Raw genomic sequence first — 23,382 nt, forward strand, 5'->3', positions numbered from 1 at the left:
ACACTCTTATTTTGGTCATGATTTTCAGGTAGTCTAATGATTTCAATTATCTCTCCTGGATCTATTTTCCAGGTCAAGCTATTTTCCAAGGAGATATTTCATATAGACCTCTATTCTTTTATCATTTGGATTTGCTTTACTGTATCTTGGTTTCTCATAAAAGTCACTAGTTTCCACTGTTCAACCTTAATTCTTAGGCAATAATTTTCTTCAGAGAGATTTTCTATCTCTTTTTCCATTTGGCTTTTCAAGCTGTTGACTTTTTTCTCATGACTTTTCTGCATTACTCTCATTTCTATTTCCATTCTTTCCTCCACCTCTCTAAATCTTCCTTCTATCTCTCCTACTTTTTCTTAGAAGTCCCTTTTGAGCGCTTGTATAGCCTGAGACCAATTCACATTTTTCTTGGAAGCTTTGAATGTAGGGGCCCTGAGATTGTTATCCTCTTCTGAGGTTGTACCTTGATCTTGCTTGTCACTAAAGAAACTGTCTATAGTTCTCAACTTTCTTTGCTTGCTCATCTTGCCATCTTTTATTTGACATTTAACTCCCTCTTATGGTGGGGCCCTACTTGCAAGCTACACTGTGCCAAGCTTTAGAGGATCCCAGGTGTTTCAGTTTGAGGAGGGTAGGTTTTTTTCTTGACTAGCCTGTTCTCTGGTTGAAGATAACCTCAGTCCAATTTGCTAATTAACGAGCCAGCAGAAGTTTGTGTGCTTTGTGTGGTTCTTAGCTCTGAAAAGCCTGCACTCTTCCCCTACCCTGGGTCTCCTGCTACTCATGATTTCTTCCTGGTTCCCTGCTGGCGTGGAGACAGCTGAATTCTCCCTTAAGTCACACAGGCACCCCTGCACTTTTCACCCTGGCCAGCCACTCAGCAATCTCACCCAACCACAAGCTCAGTTCCAGAAGATGCTGTGTGCTGCAGCTGATTTGGAGGGTCAGGGGTAAGTTTCTTCTGGTGCAGCCTGCCTGGGGACTGTGTGGTGTGATCGTGGTGTTGGACTCTTCTCTCAGCTCAGCATGGCTCCCTTTAATCTGTTTTGGCTAGAAAATAATTTCCATCTATCTTTTTGTGGGTTTTGTTGCTCTAGGGCATTGTTTTTATTGCTGTTTTAGAGGTAATTGTGTCTGGAGCTCTATGCTTTTAATGTCTTTCCTCCACAATCTTCGCTTTGTCCCGTTTGCATTGTTACTCTAGTTGATAAATGAGAATAGCATCTTTGTATTATTTGGGGGAAATGGATAAATATAACAAGATATTTTTCACTTTAATAATTGATAGATCTTTTGTAATTCATTACCTTTTCCTTTAAAAATTTAGATGATTTAGCATTTGGTGCAAATTGGTTTAGTGTTGATATTGCTTCATTGTCTATGGTATCTTTTATCATAATGTAGCTTCCCTGTTTATCTTTTTTAAATTAAATCTATTTTAGCTTTAACTTTATGTGAGATCATGATTGCTACCGTACTATTTTTTTTAACCTCATCTGAAACATAATAAATTCTACTCCATTCCCTTATTTTAAATCAGTGTATATCTCTCATTTTTCAAAGTGTAACTTGTAAACATTTGTTGGTTTCTGATTTTTAATCCATTCAGCCATCAATTTCCATTTTATGGCTGAATTCATCCCATTTACATTTAAAGTAATAATTACTAGTTTTGTATATCTCTCCATCCTATTTTTCCTCTCTATTATCCTTCTTACCCTTCCTTTTATCCTATCCCTCCTCACACTTCTAATTTGCCTTTAACTACCATCTCAAAATCCATGCCCTTTTGGGTTTTTTTTTTTGGGGGGGGGTTGTTGTTTTTTTGTGAGGCAATTGGGGTTAAGTGACTTGCCCAGGGTCACACAGCTAGTAAATGTTAAGTGTCTGAGGTTGGATTTGGAACTCAGGTACTCCTGACTCCAGGGCCGGTGCTCTATCCCACTGCACCACCCTAGCTGCCCCTCAATCCATGCACTTTTAAAGAATACCTCCCTTATCTTCTCCCCTTCCTCTTCCATTTTTTAATCTACCAACTCCTCTAAGAATCTTTCCCTTATCCTACCCATCCCTCTGAAAGCCACTCCCTTATCTTATTTCTTTATAAATTTAAAAGACTTTTAAACCCCACATCTATTTATCCATCTGTCTCTATCTATTATCTATCTATATATTATCTGTTATTTCCTCTTAAATCAAATTCTGATGAGAAAAAGATTCTAGTACCACAAGCCCTACTCCTCCACCTGCTTCCACTGTAACAGTTCTTCTATTTATACCTTACTCAAATGAGATAATTGCTTTATTTTTTTTACCTCTCTTTGTCCAATTTTACTCTTTTGAATCATCCCATCATACTCAATTCATTCCCAAGCCTTCTGTCTATTTATGTTCTTTCTAACTGCCCAGGCAATGGAAACATTCTTAAGAGTACAAGTAACATTTTCCCATATAAGTAAACAGTTTGACCTTATAATAATTGGTCTTTAAATGTTTACCTTATGTTTCTCCTGTATCAAATTTTCCTTTGAATTTTGATCTTTTTCTCTCAAATAAATAAAAGGAGAGACTTTTTAAACTTCACTATCTTGTATGTATGTATATAACTATTTATCATCTATCTATCTATCTATCTATCTATCTATCTATCTATCTATCTATCTATCTATCTATCTATCTATCTATCATCTTCTTTCTCTTGTTATCATCATCACTATCTTATTATAGCTGCTTTAGTCCTGAGGTATGGGGGATGATGCTTCAGGCTTCATGTTTTTTGTATTGTTGTGTTTTAAACCCTGTCTGAGAGCCCAACCTCAGGCAGTTCTCTTCACCCCTGAGCCACAGTTAGGGCCTCCAGCCATGCTGTCATTATCAAATATCTTATTCCTTGTGGTTCCTCCTATGGCTGCAACCTTTAGCTTACTCCTCTGCCTTGGAACAGAAAGCAGGGACTCCTCTCTCATGCAAGTACCCACAGCAAGCAGGGTCCCCACCCCTCTGCTACCACACTTGGATGTGAGCTTGCTCCTTCTTGCCCCATAGCCACAGGCTGGGTCTGTGTCTGGTCCGCACAACTGGGCCTGCATCCCATGAAGGGAAGAGTTCTTCAATTTTCTCCCTGTTCCAGGATTGAAGATCCACACTAAGAGCCATAAGCTGAGGTTGACCACTCAACCCAACTACCTCCAGAGTTTCTTGTTTTATCAATTTAACAGAATCTACCTGGAAATATTTGCATTTTAATTGGGCCAAACCTCTACTCCTGCAGGTTTTTCTCAAGTTGTCTCAGGAAAACAACTGTTTTACCCTGACTTTTAATTGTTTTCTACTGCCTGTAAGTTCACTTTGAGGTGATGTTTTGTCTTGTTTGGGGGCAGGGGAAATTTGAAGTCCAGGACTTTTTGTCCTCTTTTTTTTTTGTCCTCTTTTAATCCCAATTTAACTCCTATCATTTAGGTAATCAGATTTGGCATAGATATGATATCCATCCAAATTTTAGCACATCAACACACATTGTAATGAGAATTATTTCCAATAATGCACTTTACAGAAATATCAATTTAAGAGATACAGTCTAGATTCCCTACAATTGGTGGAAGATGAGGTGAGAGTAACACAAACAGGGTTTCCTTCTACCTGGTTCTCTCTAGACTACAAAGAAAGAATCTTCTACCTGCCAGGAAACCAAAGGAAGAAGTTAATGAAAAGCAGGACTTGTCAAGTCCCATTCCTGACTTCTGTCTAGTTTAGGGATTTTGCCTCTGAATCTTCAATATTTTCCTTGGTTCACAAGTGCCCACTGCATTTTAACAAGAAAATGCTTAAATCTGCTGTACCAGGCTAATTTAATTTAGGCTTAGCTCATAACACTTGTGGTAACAACAATGCCTATTTCTGTAATATTGCTCCAATATTGACTCATCTCTTTTTGTGTCATCTTCATCGATTTTCTAGATGTGAACTGAAAGATTGCTTTTTACATTTTTTTTATTATAAGTAATTCAAAGCATTCTTATATATTGTTTTTAAGGGTTTGCAATTCATATTTAAAAAGTTTTTGTTCATATTCTCTCTAAAAATGGTTATATTCTAATAAAGAGGTAGAAAAACAAATGTACCCTCAGAACTCTAAAGTCTTCAAGAATCAAGGGAGTTAAAAGGGCAAAGGATCTTGGAGCAATTGATGTGCCTGACCCCATCCCCACCCCAGCATCTGCAGACTTCTCTGTCTCTTTGTGCTGACTAGGGCCAGACACATGTTTCACATGTTGTGAATTTTTCTGGATTTCTCCATGAAGATTTGGTCTGGTCCATTTTCTAGATCTATTTATAAGTGTTTTATTATTTTTTTGAAGGACAAGGGAGCTTGCTGTATTACTTTTTGTTATTCCTCCATCTTGGTCCTAACCAATAGTTCTTTTGTTTTAGAAAGAACAAGAAATAAATGAAGTGACCGTGAATTAGGAATAGCTGGAAAAATCATAATATATGCATGAGGTGGAATATTATCATCCTATAAGAAATTATGAAAGTGATGATTTCAGAGAAACATTTGAACAATTTAATGAATTCATACAGAGTTAAGTGAAAAGAACTAGGAGGAAAATTTACAAGTGATAGCAACATTGTAAAGAAAATTCACATTTAGAGAATTTGAAAGATTTAAGAACTCTGAACAATGCAACAACCAACCAAGACTTTAGATGAACCTAGATTTGTAGATGTATTAAGCTACCTACTTTCTGACAGAGAATTGATGGAAAATGAGACACACATTTAGACATGTAACATGTGTGGATTTTTTTTTGCTCACCTATGTTTCTTTCTTTCAAAGACTGCATTTTTCTTTTCTTTTTTTGATGGGGATTGAAAAATAAATGTAGACAAGCAGGATAGCTTTGAAAGTAATATTCAATTGATTATAGATATGAATATAAAGGCAAGCTCTGTGTAAGAGAGATTTGAAGTTTCATATATAATCTATTCTATTTTATATATGTAGATGCTCATTTGTGGGTGGTTATTAAATTCATAATAATAAAGCTTCAAAATGAATGATGGTAAGGAGGGCAACAGTAGTGTAATAATGGGATGATTGACTACTTAACAAGTGATAATACAAGTCATCATGATGGATGCTACTGATCACTGTCATAACAACTCTCATTTGTATGCTAATTTAAAGTTTAAAAACTGTTCTTCAAAACCTTGTGAGGGGTAGGTCCTGATGATCCTATGTTAATGAATCATTAAATGATCAATGCTTGCTAGGAGGGGAGAAATTCTTATGAGTTTAAACAAATATTATTAAATATTAAGTATGGATCAAACTGTGAGAATATTATATTATAGTATTCATTATAAAAGCAGGTGATCTGTAATAATGTCTTCAAAGTCATGGACTTGAAAGCTTTCTAGCATTGATTCTACCATAATGCAATTTGTGAGAAAAATTCTGATTCTAAGGCTTTCAAGCACAGTAACATATTTGTAATACTCTAAATCATCTGGGTAAGAATAGGGATTTTAAATTTTACCTCTGTATTTTCTTACAGTTCAACATAATTCCTATCATCTTCTCTTCATGCAGAAGGATTTTATACATATAACTCATAGAATATCATAATGAAAATGTTATTATCCCTGATCTTAGTACATCATCCTTTCCTTATACATGATATTGAACATTCTCCTTTTCCATACAGTAGAAATAGCTCAGAATGAATTACTTTGCTTGGAAATACTTTTATTTTTTTTTTCATAATAAATGGTTTAATGTTGCTAACCAAATATAATTTAAAATAGATTCTGTTTTTAATGTCATTAATATTAAAGAATAGAAGAAAAAGTATGTGAAATACTTTTTTGCCATCTCTAGTAATTTAAAAGTTAAATATTTGATGAAAAAGAGCAAGTCCTAATGCCCAAGGAAATGCTTTTGAAGTACTCCCTATCTAGATGGCTTCTAATTTTCAAAATTTCTTCTTTTCATGCTTCTCTTGAGTTTACTGATTAATTCTCTAGTTCTTAAAATCTCATATATATTAATGGATCCCCCCCCTTTTTTTCGGTGAAGCACTTGGGGTTAAGTGACTTGTCTAAGGTCACACAGCTAGTCAGTGTAAAGTGTCTGAGGCTGGATTTGAACTCAGGTCCCTTCTGAATCCAAGGCCAGGGCTCTATCCACGTGCCACCTAGCTATATATATATATATATATATATATATATATATATATATATACATATATATATATAATCAAAGTAATATTCAATCACATTTATATATATAAATCAAATTTATAATAATATAATAAATATATATATAAATCAAAGTAATATTCAATCACATTTATGTATCATAAATTTTAAGTCATTTCTTAACTAAATGACACTTTTTTAGTTTTTAGTTCTTTGCTACTAAAAATACCAGTTATTATACTTACTAGCTGTGTGGCCCTGGGCAAGTCATTTAACCTTTATTGTCTCACAAAAACAACAAACAAACAAACAAACAAACAAACAAACAAAAGTTATTATAGGGTGCAACCAAAATGGTAGAATAGAAATACTAGTACAGCTGAAGTCTCTTTCACAATGCTCCTCTAGACAGAGCCTAGGAATGCACAGACTAAATGCTGATGGAAAATTCAGGAAAAAAGTCACAGTGATTCACCTGTCCAGCCCATCTTAGCATAGGGAAACAGATGGGGAGGTCTGAAGACACTGGAGACTGTGGTCAGGACAGCAGCACACTAAAAATAGAGACCTCCAGGACCCAGTGGAATATTGTGCACTAAGAAAGCAAGAGGTCCTAGACATTACAAGGTCTCCTTCAGAATTTTCCCAAAGTACTGTATGGGGACAGTTGCTAACTGGAAGCTTTGTTGCCCACTACTCAGTTCTACAGTACAGATCCACGGAGGACTGAAAAGAAAAAATATACATAGAGGAGGTGGTGATGAAGGCATTATTCCCAGGTAAAAAGCCTAAAAACTGGCACTTCTGGGGGCAGAGACAAGATGGCAGAGGAAAGGCAGTAACTTCTCAGAGCTATCCAAATCAGCAAGAAAAACCTTCCAAATAATGGCATAGGACAATTCCTGGAGCAGCAGAACCCACAAAAGGACAGAGTGAGATCATTTTCCAGCCAAAGGATGGCTTAGAAGGTCAGAAGGAAATGTCTGTTGTACCAGGGTGGAAGTAGAACCCAGTCCATAGCTGAACCATGCAGATCTAGCACCACAGCCATGCTGACACAGATCCAGCCCCAGTCCAAGCCGCACCAGAGAAACACACACTTGGAGACTCTGAATCAGCTGCAGTGGTGGAATCTTCTGGAACTAAGCTCATGGTCTAGTGAGAGGGCTGAGAGGCTGTCCTGGGGAGGGATTACAAGGGTCTTGTCTGGTACTGAGGCAGAACTCAGTTGTTTTGACCATGCTGGAATCAGGAAGCAACCTTGAGTGGCATTTTAGGTGGGGGAGGGGCACGGGCTTCCCTGGAACTTGCAACCATAGTTAAACAAATTTTTTTTTTGTTTCTGGGTTAAAGATCAAGTAGGCCTGGGTTTATTTAGACCAGAGCACAGACCAGGTAAGTACAGAATGTGCTTCTCCTTAAGTTCTATGACCCAGGACCCCCTGAAGTTTTGGACAGTGCACCGTGAAAGCAGTGCCCCACTTTAAGAAGGAGGTAAAAGTCAAGATATAGGCTAACAATGTGGACCACAGAAAGTTTCTTTGGTGACAAGGAAGACCAAAATACACCATCAGAAGTAGATAACAAAGCCAAGGCTCCTACATCCAAAGGTTCCAAGAAAAATATGAATTGGCCTTAGTCCATAGAAGTGCTAAAAAAGGACTTTGAAGATAAAGAGAAGTAGAGGGAAAAGTACGAGAGGTAGAGGAAAAAATAGAAACAGAAATGAGAGTGATGCAGGAAAGTCATGAATAAAGATCAACAGCTTGAAAAGCCAAATGAAAAAGCTCTCTGAAGAAAATACTTCCTTAAGAATTAGGATTGAACAAATAGAGGCTAATGAGAAACCAAGACACAATAGAGCAAATCCAAATGAATAAAAAAAATAGAGGACAATGTGAAATATTTCCTTGGAAAAACAGCTGACCTAGAAAATAGATCCAGGAAAGATAACTTGAAAATTATTGGACTCCCTGAAAACCATGATCAAAAAAAGAGCTTAGACATCATCTTCTAAGAGATTGTCAGGGAAAATTGCCCTGATATTCTAGAATAAGAATGTAAAATAGAAATTGGAAGAATCAACCAATCACCTCCTGAAAGAAATCCCAAAAGGAAAACTTCCAGGAATAGTATAGCCAAATTCCCAAAATCCCAGGTCAAGGAGAAAATATTGCAAGCAGCCAGAAAGAAACAATTCAAGTACTATGGAGGACACAGTCAGGATAACACAAGATCTGGTAGCTTCTACATTAAAGTATAGGAGGGCAGGGGATATGAGATTCTGGAGGGCAGAATTGGGATTACAACCAAAAATCACCTACCCAGCCAAACTGAGTATAATCTTTCAGGGGGAAAATGGGACTTCAATGAAAAAGAGGACTTTCAGGCATTCTTGATGACAATACCTGAACTGAATAGAAAACTTGACTTTCAAATACAAGACCCTAGAGAATCATAAAAAGGTAAACAAGAAAAAGAAATCATGATGGAAGTTAAAAGGTTAAATTGTTCACATTGCTACATGGGAAGATGTTACTTCTAACTCATAAGAACTTTTTGAATATTAGGGCAGCTGAAAGCAATAAAGTTAGAGGGCACAGGTGGGAATTGATTATGAAGGGATGATATCTGTAAAACATTTATTGTTTGTTTATCTTGTTGGGTTTTTTTGTAGGTCAGTCAAGGTGGAGGGGCATGTCTAGGGTTGAGCAGTTGGTGAGTGTCTTGTGTCTGAGGCTTGATTTGGGCTCCGGTCCTCCTGGGTCTAGGGTGGGTGCTTTGTCCACTGTGTCACCTAGCTTCCCCATGATGATGTATTTAAAATTAAGTTAAGGTGTGGGAGGATTTGGAAAAGGAGTGGTGGAATGGAGTAAAGTATCTCACATAAAAGAAGCAAGAAAAAGCAAGTAGAGTGGAAAGGAAGAGGGAGGGGGGGGAAGCAGGGGAGTGAATGAGCCTCACTCTCATCAGAATTGGCTCAAAGAGGGAATAATATATACACTCAACTGGGTATAGTAATATATCTTTCTTTGAAGAGAAGTGGGAGGGGAAGGGAATAAGGGGTGAGGGTGTGAAGGAAGGGAGGGCAGATTGGAGGAGGGACAGTCAGAAATAAAACACTTTTGAGGAGGGAAAGGGTTAAAAGAAGATAGAAAATAGCATAAATATCAAGGAGATCAAATTGGGTGGAGGGAAAACACATCAGTAGTAACTGGGGAAAAGAATTTGAAGCAGAGGCAATAGCAATGGAGGAAGAAGAAGATGATGATAATGATGATGATGATGGTACTTACTTTGCTGGGCTGTTGTGAAGGAAATTCTTTGTCAGGTAAAATGTACTATATAAATATAAACTATTATTGTTCTTGCAGTAATCAATCTCAAGGGTATTTTGTAAAGAAATATCCCTTTAAAGTACTATGTAAATGTAGTTTACTATAAAAAAAAGATGAGCAGGATGTCATCAGAAAAACCTGGAAAGCCATGAGCTGAGGCTTTGGTCATGGTTTTCAGGTAGTCCAATGATTTTCAAATTATCTCTCCTAGATTTATTTTCTAGGTCAGCTGTTTTTCCAAGGAGATATTTCACATTGCCCTCTATTTTTTCATTCAGTTGGATTTGCTTTACTGTGTCTTGGTTTCTCATAAGGTCACTAGCTTCCATTTGTTCAATCCCAATTCTTAGGCAGTTATTTTCATCAGACAGTTTTTTATCTCCTTTTCCATTTGGCTTTTCAAACTGTTGACTTTTTTCTCATGACTCTCCTGCATTGCTCTCATTTCCCTTTCCATTCTTTCCTCCTTTTCTCTACATCTTCTTTCTATTTCTCTTACTTTCTCTTCAAAGTCCCTTTTGAGAATTTCCATGGCCTGAGACCAGTTCATATTTTTCTTGGAAGCTTTGGATGTTGGAGCTTTGACCCTGTTATTATTTTCTTCTGAGGTTGTATTGTGGTCTCCCTTACCCCCAAAGAAGTTTTCAATGGTCTTCTGCTTTCTCTGCCTACTCATCCTGGCTTACTATTTCTTGGTTTTTAACTCCTTCTTAAAGTGTGGCGCTGCTTCCAGGACACACAGTTCAAGCTACAGCATGGCCCAGGGGATGGTTGGGCTTCTTCTCAGTCTGCCTGGCCTTGCTTTCATTTTATTTTAAATTCTCCACTGGGGGGCGGGGGGGGGGGGGTTGCTGCTTCTCGGCTCCACTCCTGTTCTCAGCTTCAGAGAGTCCCAAGTGTTTTGGGTTGAGGTGGGGCAGGCTTTAATCTCGCCTGGTCTGTTCTCAGGTCCGGAGATAACCTCAGGTCTACTTAACTAAGCAACCAACCAGCAAAGCTTTCTGTGGTGTGGTTCTCAGCTTCTGATGAGACTGCTCCCCCGCTCCCGTCCCCCACCTGGGTTTCCTGCCACTCAGGATTTCTTCCTGGTTGCCCGCTGGGGTGGGATAGTAGAATCCTTCCCCCAAGTCCACTGGTACCCCTGCACTTACCCCTCCCCCCCCACATGCAGCCGAAGACGCTGGTGCTGCAGCTGATTCAGAGGCACTGGGGTAAATTCCTCTGGCGGGTGTCTGGTGTGTCAACCCGATTGTGGGGTTAGGCTTTATTTGTGGCCCAGCACGGCCCTCTGAAATCTATCTATAGCTGGAGAAAAATCTCAGCCCATATTTAGTGTTTTTCTGCCCCAAGGATTCTTTTATTGCTATTTTTGGGTGGTTGTATCAGGAGCCCTATGCGTTTAATGCCTTTCCTCCACCATCTTGGCTCTACTTCCTTATTAAATTTATAATATAGTTTTTGAATTCCTTTAAAAAAATCTGCTTTATTTCTTCCAATAATTCTTAGTGACTATGTGGCCATACTTTGTTCTTTTTTGGGGCTTTTTAGAATTATAATGTAATTTTGTATTTGTGTTGTAGACATTCTAAAAATGTTTTGTCTATCTTTTGTTTGTTTGTTTGTTTATTCATTCTTACTTCTTTGTTTATTTACTTCCTGAATTCAGATTCTGTGCAATGTCCAGGCTTTCAAATTTCTTGATGGAATGTTGGTGCCATGCATGGTACTTTTCTGTGTTATTTGGGATAATACCATTGCATTCCCTGTGGTTTGACTACTGTGGACTAAGAGGATCTCAGGTTCAGTTCATGCTAGAAGATGCACACATTTTTGTGCCCCAATCAGTCTGTTATAGGGCATTATCTTATTGCTACCTTCCTTTTCTGAATTTTATAGCTTCTGAACCTGGTTTGAGTCTGCACAACACAACTGTAGGTTTGCCTTTGGGTTGAGCTCCAAGAGAGTATTGTTGGCCCTAGCCCATGTCAGCTAGCTGGAAGATTCAGAGTTAAGAAACAGTGTGTTGTGGTAGAGATTCCTTTGTATATTGAGTCATGAAGCTCAGTCATACCTCATTCCTATACCTTCATCACTCATCTCTGCTAGGGACCCCTGGAGCTGTGTCTCCTCTTCTACTTTAGATTGCTGGCCACTCCCAAGGAAATATATAGCCCCTCTCCTAGGGAGTGGAATGGAAACTTATAAAGCTTGGCCAGTGATCAAGGAAGATAGGTCTTCTAACATATACATTATCCCCAAATGAAACTCAATATAAGCCCCCCTATCATTCTCTAGATGAGTATGAGCTTGAATTGAGGTTATTTAACATAAATTTGTGGTGAGCCCAGTTAGAATGGGTTGTGTGATTCTCACCCCCCATGCCCCCAAACTCTGCATTAAGCACCAGAACCTACATGTATAGATTTGAAAGTGGTATATGATGGAAGTGATCATAGGCTGGGGCTTGGCAGGAAATAATTAGTGATATAATAAGGGGCCAGATTAAAGAGAGGAGAAAAATTGAATTAGTTCACCAAAAATTTAAGGTGGGGAGAAGAGGAGACAGTGGCTTAGTGCAGGGGAAAGAATTGAGGGATCAAGGGATAGGAGGCCATGATAAGGCTCAAGAGTAGGGTTATGCAAATGAAGGCAGAGGAAGAGGTGAAAAGCCAATAGATTGTGGTCAGATAAGGGGATTTAAGAATTCTTGAACATGGAGGTGGTATATTTGTGGGTGATGGAAAAATCAAGGATATGAACCTCAACTGGGCCCTCACTGCTACTAGGCAATCCTACTCTACTTTCCTTATCAATTTACCATTCCACTCTTCCACATCAGCTCTTCCAAGATTTTTATTTCCTCCTCAAATTTCCTATGGAGCTCCTTACCCCAACTCTCTAATGTGCACATTACCCTCTCTTTGCAAGTGACCGAGATTGGGTGGAGGGATATGGAATCATGGGATATGCTCACGGGATATGGAAAGACTTAGGGAGTGAGTAATTAGGCTATTTGGAAGAGAATTAATATATACATTGAAGGCCCCTACTTTGCAGGCAGCATTTGGGGAGGAGGAAAAAAATGGTAAGCCAGTTATCAAACTCATTGAGGAAGGAAAGGGAGTAGCCAGGGGGCTCTGTAGACAATACCTGCCAGATTTTGCTTGGGTGATAGATATGAATAGCATAAACCTCAAAAGAAGAGAGTTTATTGAATTAAGGAAGGGGGACAACTTGGGTGTGGCAGCGAGGAACAAGGAGTATTCCAACTCCTTAATCAGTGAGCCAAAGAGAGTAACTAAAGGTGTAGCCAGTCCTAAAAATGGTGCCCAGAGAGGCTGTGTCATCAGGGGAAAATCAGGTTTGATAAGAGCTAGTAGATAAAAGTAGTAGGAGAGGAATAGAATTAAGATGAAGTGAAGATAGTTGCCTATGGAACACATATTCTAAGAGGGTCCAGTGAAAAGGCTCAATAGAGTTAAGATGAAACTTTGGAATGGTAATGTTGGTAGGACAGACATGGGGAATTGGGTGACAGCAGGTGTGGAGTGGGGTTTTGTTGATGATCTATAGGTTTTCAGAGTCACCAAAAATGTAATTATCATGGCTCTGAAAATTTTTTTTTCTGTATGGAGTTTGGATCTCGTAGCACTAGGAAAAGGCAGCAGTAAGATTATACAGTTGAGTTTTGTGACTAGCCTAGACTGGTGTCTTGCTGTATTTCCTCTGTCCCTCTATTTGGAGTTTGTCAGCTAGTGCAGCCTTTGTGACAAGATTAGTGTGGGTGGTAGGGGAGGGTGGTAGTGAGTGATTCTGAGTTAGGTATTAACTCATGGAGTTTTTATATCCTTTGGGTTCTTAGTGTCATGGAACAGCTGAAATTGCTATATCTTTGGGACAAAATTTCTGTTTTGAAGAGGTTGTAAGTAGCAGAGAAAATGTCTAATCCTCCATTGCTTTGGTCATGTTACTCAGAAATCCATAGTTCTTTTAAAATTAATTCCCATCCTGAAATGTGAGATAAAATTATCTTAATTGGATCACTTGATATACTTACATTAAATGTCCTGCCTTCCCCCATCTCCCACTTTTGTGCTAATATTAAATAACTATTTATTGTAACACTGTAAAGCACAGCGTTAGGTGCTAGTGATTCATAAGCATAGTAAAAACATTCTTTATCCTAAAGGAGAAGAAAGTCTTGTAGAAAGCAATAGAAAACAAAACAAAATCAAACAATCTCTTGATTAAATAATTGTATATTCCAAATTTCCCAAAAGGTGAATCTCCAGTTACTTATGGTACAAAATATGAAAGTTCCTCTGATTGATGCTTTCTAAACAGCTTGTCTTAGCATAATGGTCTCTCGTGTCATATGGTGAAATTTTCTCAATAGTTCCCTGTCTCTTCTATTTTCTACTGGTGACCTGTCTCTCATCTTAACTAGTGACTTTCCTGGCCCTAAAATGTGGCTGCCTTTTGTCACTATATCTTCATAGAAGGGGGAAATGCAAGTAAGAAAGGAGTGATTGAAGTAATTTATGTCAGTAGTAGTTTATATTTCTCAGAATCTGTTAAGATTTTAATTTATTTAATGATATTATTTATGGCTCTGGTTCCTGCCCTCAATATCCATTTCATTTACTATTTCTACTTCTATTTCCTCAATACAATTCAGCTCATGTAAAAATCTTATTATTTGGAGTGTTTACATTGACTGTCTATGGAGATGAAGCACTTGAATCTCTGGTTATTTATAGAAAGGATTTTATGCTTCTTATGCTAGGACTTTAAAATTATTGACAATATATTCATTACTTTTGATTTTAGATAACATTGTAGATTTAACGAAATATTGGTTCAAATGCAAGCAACTTTCTTGATATGAAATCATTTTGAAAAGAAACAAGTATTGAAAACACTACCATTATAGACATTATTGTGATGGCATCATCATGCCATTAAAGAGCATGAGCTGAATGACCTATATTCTGCCCATCGTAGTACATGCTTTTTCATTATTAAATGATAATATTTGCCTTAGTTATGTCAAAGTGTAAATGTAACTTTGAAAAATATCTTGTTAGATTTTGTTTCCTTTTTTGAGACTTCTCAAGGTCATATTTTTAAAAAGTTGAATTGATAGTTCAATGCTTGTAATATTGCAGCTTCTTCTGTTGTTCTGTCCTCTATTGCCTTCCATGAGGGTAGGATATGTGTCTTATTTCCTTTTTCTCATCTTTGTCATGTTATATGGTAAAAAAGAAAGATTCTTATGGAATCAGGTATTGTGTGAATTGAATTCTCTCTTCAGTGCATCATAGGCCACTGCTATACTGCCAGATCAGAGATTTCCTCTTAGTGAAAACTATTGCAGCTTCACCAGTCAATCTTTCCATACAGATGACTTACCCTGGACTTATCTCATGTTGTGCTCTAGCTTGATAAGTCTCTATCACAAAATCAGGTTTTATGTGGATGTTTCATAGGCATCCCAATGTCTACATATATAAAACAGAATTTATTTTCTTTCCCCTTGACCCACCCCTTTCTCCACAATTCACTATTTCTAGTGAGGGCACCATCCTCCTTTCACTTACTTTGGTTCATAACTTCTGTCATTGCCTCTTCCTTATATTCCATATCCAATAATTTGCCTCTATAATATCTCAAGCATCCTAATCTCTTGTCTATGTACAGAGACATGGAATTTGAGAGATGGAAGGGACCTCAGCAGTCATCTAGTTTGACTCATATACAAAAAGAATACACACTATAATATATTCAGTAAGTGGCCATCCAGACTTAGCTTGAAGACCTACAAGGGTAGAGGGAGCCTACAATCTTTGCCTAACCCCTTTGCTTTACCTTGAGATAGCCCATTTTTCTTTTAGCTATTTCTAATTGTTGCAAAGTTTTTCCTGGCATCAAACCTAAATTTTGGCCTCTTTGCATTTTCTGCCTATTTGTTGCTTCTGATTCTGCCCATGGGTCAAAATATAATAAGTCTAATCCTTCCTCCATTGGATAACTCTTCAGATACTTGAAGATATCCATCTTGTTGTTCCCCCTCCCCCACCCCCATTTGTCTTCTTCAGGCTAAACATGCCTATTATTTTTACTGATCCTCTTATGATAAGAATTCAAATCCCTTATCCAAAGTGTTTTTTCTAGGAAGATGAAGGGCCTCTATGTTGTTCTTATAAATTCAACAACCAGCTCCCCTAGTATGCCTACATAGGGAATCAGTAACTTCCACTTCTCTCAACTTCTTCCTCAGACTGCTAGTGCATGATCTCTCTCATGACAGCTTCTGCAGCTCAATTATATCATTCTTTGGGGGACAAGCACATTTGATGTAAATCCCTGAAGGATTTCCACTACTTTCCATAATGGTTGAGATTGTAAAACTTGTTTCTGTAAACCTTGAGCTATGTTTAAATAGGTTTTTCCCTCTCAACCCTAAGTACCTGGTTAAAACACTTACAGTTATGGCTTCTTAAAAATTGACAATCCCAGGCAAAATCCTTTCCTTTGTTTCAAACAAATTCTCAACCATAGTCATGCTCCCTCAGCCTTGTACCAACTTACTGTTTCACTGATTTGCCCACCCACAATCTACTCTATCTATTTGCTTAATTATTTTTATTGTTCCCCATTACCTAAACTTAAAAAGCATCTTCTCCTTTTTTGACTTATTTTTCCAGTTCCATGCCTCAATCCATTTTGATCTTATTTAATTCTCTCTGATCCTTTTTATATTCTCATTATTTGTTTTTGATTCTCTTTTTTTCTTTTTTCAACATTTTATTTATTCACTTTATTTTTATTTATTTGCTTGTCTATCTATCTATCTATCTATCTATCTATCTATCTATCTATCTATCTATCTATCTAGCTATCTATCTATTTATCTATCTATTTATTTTCAGGGCAATGAGGATTAAGTGACTTGCCCAGGGTCACATAGCTAGTGTCAAGTGTCTGAGGCTGGATTTCAACTTAGGTCCTCATGAATCCAGGGCCAGTTATTATCCATTGTGCCACCTAGCTGCCCCCTGATTCCCTTCTTTCAAACCAGAAATAGAAAACTCACTTCAATACAATTTATTGCAAGTCATGACATCACCTCCCAATATCATGATTCTCTTCAAGAATGAAGGACAGGGGCAGCTAGGTGGCACAGTGGATAGAGCACCGGCCTTGGAGTCAGGAGTACCTGAGTTCAAATCCGGCCTCAGACACTTAACACTTACTAGCTGTGTGACCCTGGGCAAGTCACCTAACCCCAATTGCCTCACTAAAAAAAAAAAAAAAAAAAAAAAAGAATGAAGGACAAACAACAAGAAAACTAAGGGCTATCTGGGCCCAGGGATTGTTCTGCATCAAATTTTTCTCAATTTTTCCTTCACAAATTCTATCTCTGATAGTTCAAAACCTTCTAAGTCACCTACATGAATTCTTTCTTCCTTATGGTTCAAATGTTTCGCTCTTCTACTCCTACAACTTTCTCCCATAGAACATTATTGCAATATCCACCTAATTGGACTCCTGTGCTTTTAATCCTTTCCCCCATATAATCCAATTTCCATATACATAATAAAGTAATCTTTCTAAAGGTAAGATTTGACAATGAAACTTACCTGTTCCAGAGCTCCCCACATGATCACACCGAAAACTTCCAAATAATGCCATAAGACAAATCCTGGAGCAGCAGAACCCACAAAAGGATGGGGTGAGATAATTTTATAACTGAAGACAGCTTAGAAGGTCAGCAGGAAAGGTCTGCTGTACTGGGCTGAAAGTGGAGTCCAAACCCATGGCCTCGCTGACACAGATCCAACCCCAGTCAAACCCCACCAGATAAAGAGGCCTCCTGAGCCTCTGAATTGGCTGTAGTGGCAGCTTCTTCTGGAATTCAGCTCATGGTCATGTGAGAGGGTTGAGTGGTTGGCCAGGGGGAAATTTCAGGGGACTCTGCTGGTGCTGAGGTGGAACTTGGTTGTCTTGCCTGTGCTGGGAAGCAGGAAGCAGTCTTGAGTTGTGGAAGCCCAGGTGGGGGAGGGATAAAGGCTTGCCTGGAACTTGCAACCACAGTGAAACAGAATTTTGGTTCTGGTTAAAGAACAAGTGAGTCTGAAGCTATTTGAAGACCAGAACACAGGCCAGGGGAGTGGAGAACCTGCCTCTCCTTAAATCATACCACCTGGGAACCCCTGAAGCTTGGGACAGCACATCTTGGAAGTAGTGCTCCACTTTAAGGAGTTAAAAGTCAAGATATGGGGGGGGGGCAGCTAGGTGGCACAGTGGATAGAGCACCGGCTCTGGAGTCAGGAGTACCCGAGTTCAGGTCCGGCCTCAGACACTTAACACGTACTAGCTGTGTGACTCTGGGCAAGTCACTTAACCCCAATTGCCTCGCTAAAAAAAAAAAAAAAAAAAAAAAAAAAAAAAAGATATGGTGGGGGGGGGGACAGAGCCAAGATGGCAGAGGAAAGGCTGTGATTCTCCCCACTCCCAACAAACCCATCTACACATTCCCAAAAATAATGCCATAAGACAACTCCTGGAGCAGCATAACCCACATAAGAACAGAGTGAGACTATTTTCCAGTCAAAAAATGTCTTAATTGGGCAACTGGGATCATCTGCTGCTCAGGACTGAGACAGGAGCATAGCACATGGAGCAGGACCAGCCTTGGGCAGGTGGTGGCTTTAGAGCCTTAGAATCTTCAGCTGTTTCTTCTAAACATTGACTCAAAGACTGGTGAGGGGGCCCAGTGGTTGGAGGAAATAGCTGCAGTTTCTGTTGGAACTGTGACAGAGTGCCCATGTTCTGAACCAGCAAAACAAACTTGAGTAGCAGTCACCCAGTGGGGGAGGGGCACAAGCACATCAAGCTTCCAAACATAGAGAATCAGATTTCAATCAGACATCTGTTTTGGGGTCAAAGAGAAAGCAGGCCATGGATACTCACAGGCCAGACAGGCTGAGAACAAGCCTAATCATCCCTTGGGCCATGCTGTAGCATGGAACAGTGTGTACTGGAAGCAGCCCTACATGTTAAGAAGGAGTTAAAAGCCAAGAAATAGATGGTCAAGATGAGTAGGCAGAGAAAAGAGCAGACCATTGAAAGCTTCCTTGGGTGAAAGGTAGACAAGAATACACACTCAGAATAAGATAATAACAAAGTTAAAGCTCCTGCATCCAAAGCTTCCAAGAAAACTATGAATTGGTCTCAGGCCATGGAAGCACTCAAAAAGGACTTCAAAGAGAAAGTAATAGAGATAGAGGGAAGATTTAGAGAGATATAGGAAAAAATGGAAAGAGAAATGAGCAATGCAGTAAAGTCATGAGAAAAAAGACAACAGCTTGAAAAGCCAAATGGGAAAGAAGATAAAAACACTCTCAGAAGAAAATTATTGCCTAGGAATTAGGATTGAACAAATGGAAGCTAGTGAATTTATGAGAAACCAAGATACAGTAAAGCAAAACCAAATGAATTAAAAAATAGAGGGCAATATGAAATATTTCCTTGGAAAAACAGCTGACTGGAAAATAGATTCAGGAGAGATAATTTGAAAAACTATTAGACTACCTGAAAACCATGATCAAAATAAAAGTTTAGATACTATATTTCAAGAAACTGCCAGGGAAAATTGCCCTGATATTCTAGAAGCAGAAGGTAAAATAGAATTTGAAAGAATTCACCAATCACCTCCTGAAAGAGATCCCCAAAGGAAAACCTCTGGGAATATTATAGCCAAATTTCAAAGCTCCCAGGTCAAGGAGAAAATATTGCAAGCTGCCAAAAAGAAAGAATTAAAGTTCTGTGGAAACACAGTCATGATTGCACAAGATCTAGGAGCTTCTACTTTAAAAGATCAGAGGACATGGAATATGATATTCCAGAGGATTGGGATTATAACTAAAAATCACCTACCCAGCAAAACTGAGTATAATCTTTCAGGGGAAAAAATGGAACTTCAATGAAAAAGAGCACTTTCAGGCATTTGTGATGAAAAGACCTGAACTGAACAGAAAATTTGACTTTCAAATACAAAACTACAGAGAAGCATAAAAAGGTAAACAGGAAAAAGATATTAGAAGTTAAAAGGTTAATCTGTTACATTCTTCCTTGGGAAGATTATACTTCTAACTCATAAGAACTTTCTCAGTATTAGGGCAGCTGAAAGGAATAAATTTAGATAGAGGGCACAGGTGGAAATTGATTATGAAGGGATGATATCTGTAAAGCATTTATTGTTTGTTTATCATTTTTTGTGGGGTAGTCCAGGTTGGGTGGCACACTCCAGTTGGCACAGTTGGGGAGTGTCTTATGTTTGAGACTGGATTTGGTCTCAGGTCCTCCTGGGTCGAGGGTGGATGCTTTGTCCACTGTGTCACCTAGTTGCCCCATGATGACATCTTTAAAATAAAATTAAGGGGTGAGAGGATTGCACTTGGAGAAAGGGAAAGGGAAAGGTGGGATGGGGTAAAGTATCTCACATAAAAAGAAGCAAGAAAAAGCTTATGGAGTAGAGTGGAAGAAGGGGGAGGAGCAGGGGAGTGAATGAGCCTTACTCTCATCAGAATTGGCTCAAAGAGAAAATAACATGCACACTCAAGTGGGTATAGTAATATATCTTGACCTGAAGGGAAGTGGGAGGGGAAGGGGATAAAGGGGACAGATGAAGAAAGAGAGGATAGATTGGGGTGGGGCAGTCAGAAGCAAAACACTTTTGAGGAGGGTATAAGAAGATAGAAAATAGAGTAAATATCATGGGGAGTAAAGAGGATGGAGGGAAACACAGAAATAGTAACTGGAAAAAAATTGAAGCAGAGGCAATAGCAATGTAAGTTGAAGAGAAGGAGGAGGAAGAGGGTGATGATGATAGTGGTGGTACCCACTTTGCTGGGCTATTGTAAAGAAAATTCTTTGTCAGGTATAAGGTACTATATAAATGTTAGCTATTGTTGTTGTTGCAATAATCAACCTCAAGGGTTTTTTTTTTTGCAAGGAAATCTCCCTTTAAAGTACTATATAAATGTAGTTTACTATATTTAAAAAAAAAAGATGAGCAGGATGCTATTAGAACAACTTGGAAAGACTTACATGAATGGATACAAAGTGAAATGTACTGTATACAAAAAAACAGCAATATTGTAAGGTGATCTGCTGTGAATTACACAGTTATTTTCAGCAATGCAATGATCCAAGACAACTTTGAAGGACTTATGAAAAATGCAACCCATCTACAGAGAAAGAACTTATGGTATCTGAATACAGATGGAAGTATATTTTATTGTCATTAGTTCTATTTTCTAAAGTTTTTTTTTTTTTGCTTGCTATGTTTTGCAGGATTGCACATATACAACTTATTGAATTGCTTGAATTCTTAAGTGGGGATAGGGAGGAAGGATGAGAATTTGCAACACAAAATGTTAAAATCATTTTTAAAATTTGTTTTTACATGTAAGGTGGGGAAATATTCTAAATAAATAAATAAATATGAGGAAAAAAAACTTATACCTGTTCTATTTTTTTTTTCAGTGACTTTCTACTGCTGCTAAGATAAAATGCAAACTCTTCTGGCATTTGAAGCTTTCTACAATTTATCCCCTATCTACTTTTCTAGTCTTATTTCACATTATTTCCTTTGAAACACTCTATGTTCTAACCTAAATGGCTATTTCTGAACTCTGCATATTTGTATCAAATTTCCTCTACACGTGGACTCCATTTCTCCACCTAAAATTCTCCCAATCATAAATTTTGTTCAGACTCCGTCTTGAGTACTTCCTTTTCCATGAGCTCTTTCTTAAGATCTCTAATTGTTAGCATTTTCTCCCTTTTTAAATTATCTCGTACACATTTGTGTACATAATAGGTGCTCAATAATATAAAAAAATTAATTCCTCTTCTTTATCTTTCCAAAGGAATTACTTAAGCCCACTAGGGCTTTGAGAAATAGCCTGATTTTGTGGACAAAGAACTAATCTTGGAGTTATGAAGTGTTGAGTTCCAGTCCTTTCTCTAAGAACTAAGGGGGCAGCTAAATACTGCTCCCTTCAGAATTCTAGGGTTAACCCTGAGAGATTGGAAGTGGTTTCTAGTACTAATCTCATAAGGCCCCATCTGGTGTGCTCCCCTCATGAATTAGGTACAGTTAGCTAACTTTTAGAAAGGAGTATTTGTTAGTGTGATATTATAGTAAGGTACTGTCCTTATATGCTCTTCCCCCCTCATTACCCCCCTGCCAAAAAAAATCTGAGACATAACTTTCCCACCAGCACTATAGTAAGAATAAGTTTGTTATTTTGACATGACTCAGTATACACTAAAGGAAAAAAAGAAGAGGTAAAATGGAATGAGAGGCCTATTCACATTAACAAATTAAGAAAAGCAGAGTTGAAGCAAGATAGTCAAAGATGCCAAGTTATAGTAAATTGGGCACATGAGAAAATTGAACATGTGGGCCATTAAACCCACTAAATCTTAGATTGCAAAGAAAATGACACTAAAGATAGAAGTAGTTATTTAATCCAGAGCACTCCTTTGTTCTATTTGCCAAAAGGTTTATTCAAACTATTGCCTTGCTCTATCACCAAAGACTGGGCTCTGGAAGCAGTTTGACAGCTATATTGGATTATTCTTCTTAATAATAAGCTTAACAAAGACTACTATCTAATTGCAATCTGCAATATGCATAATACCAGTGTGATGTTTAAAAATCTAAATTTGTGGTCACCTTAAATTAGAAGCTTTAGCACCAGTCTTTGGGCATTAGTAATTTATTAAAGCATACCAGGTATTCACGTGGAGTTCAGAAAGTTAAGAAAAGGCCTATCTAGCCTAGAGTTCCAGCCTTGTCTGATTCTTCCTAAAGTCCTCTGCCTTGAGCCTGCTTCAATCATGAACTCCCTTCAAACTGAGTGTGGAAGCTTTTTATAGATCCAGAGCAGAGGCAGTCCTTACACACTGCTTTAAGATGATTGATAGATTTCATCCAAATCTGTTGTTCACTGGACTTGAAAGTGGTCTCAAGTTAAGTTCAAAGTCCTTAGCTTCTGAGAACAATAACTTTTTAAGGACTAGCCAGCTGTGTTTACAATCTAGTTAACTTGAAGTAGGCTAATCGGCAGTCAATCACTCTCACTTAATTCAATCAATTTAGATTAATCTCCAGGTGGGCCTTTGAGTATCTCCTAAATCCCATTATTTTATCACATTCCCCCCTTTGTTTCCTCAAGAAACATGGGGTGTTTCCTTGATGAAACACCAAGTTTCATTCATCTCTATATAAGCAAATACAGATTCCATTATTGAAGGGAAAGCATTGTTTTGTGGTCATTATGGATTCCCAGTAAAGGCTGAGTGTTATCAAGGATCATATTTTGTGTCCCAGAAGGTTGACAACTGAGCAAATGCCCAGATGTATAACTGACACAGCTTATAATTCACAGGATGCAAGGATGATGGAAAGATTTAGTGGAATGCTTAAGACCCAAGATTCATTTTTGCAATTGCTATTTAGATTGTATTAGTCATAAATATATACCAATTATAGTCCTTACTAGACAACTTCAGGAGTAGTCAGCAGCCAGTGTGTAGAATGTGGTCAGAATAAGTTTCTTGCTTTAACATAACTGACTCCTTTTTGTTTTCAGACTTCATTTTTGACCAAATAGTTGTTTATGTAAGTAAGTTGTTTTTCTGTAATAAGACAAGGATGGTGTCATTTGGCCAATGATGGGTGTGTGTTCCCTAAATTTGGTAAACAAGTACTAAGATTTGGTAAATAGCTGTTAATAACATGTCATCCAAATCTAGTAAACAACTGACC

Source organism: Dromiciops gliroides, chromosome 2 (assembly GCF_019393635.1).
Source record: "Dromiciops gliroides isolate mDroGli1 chromosome 2, mDroGli1.pri, whole genome shotgun sequence".
Lineage (NCBI taxonomy): Eukaryota > Metazoa > Chordata > Mammalia > Microbiotheria > Microbiotheriidae > Dromiciops > Dromiciops gliroides.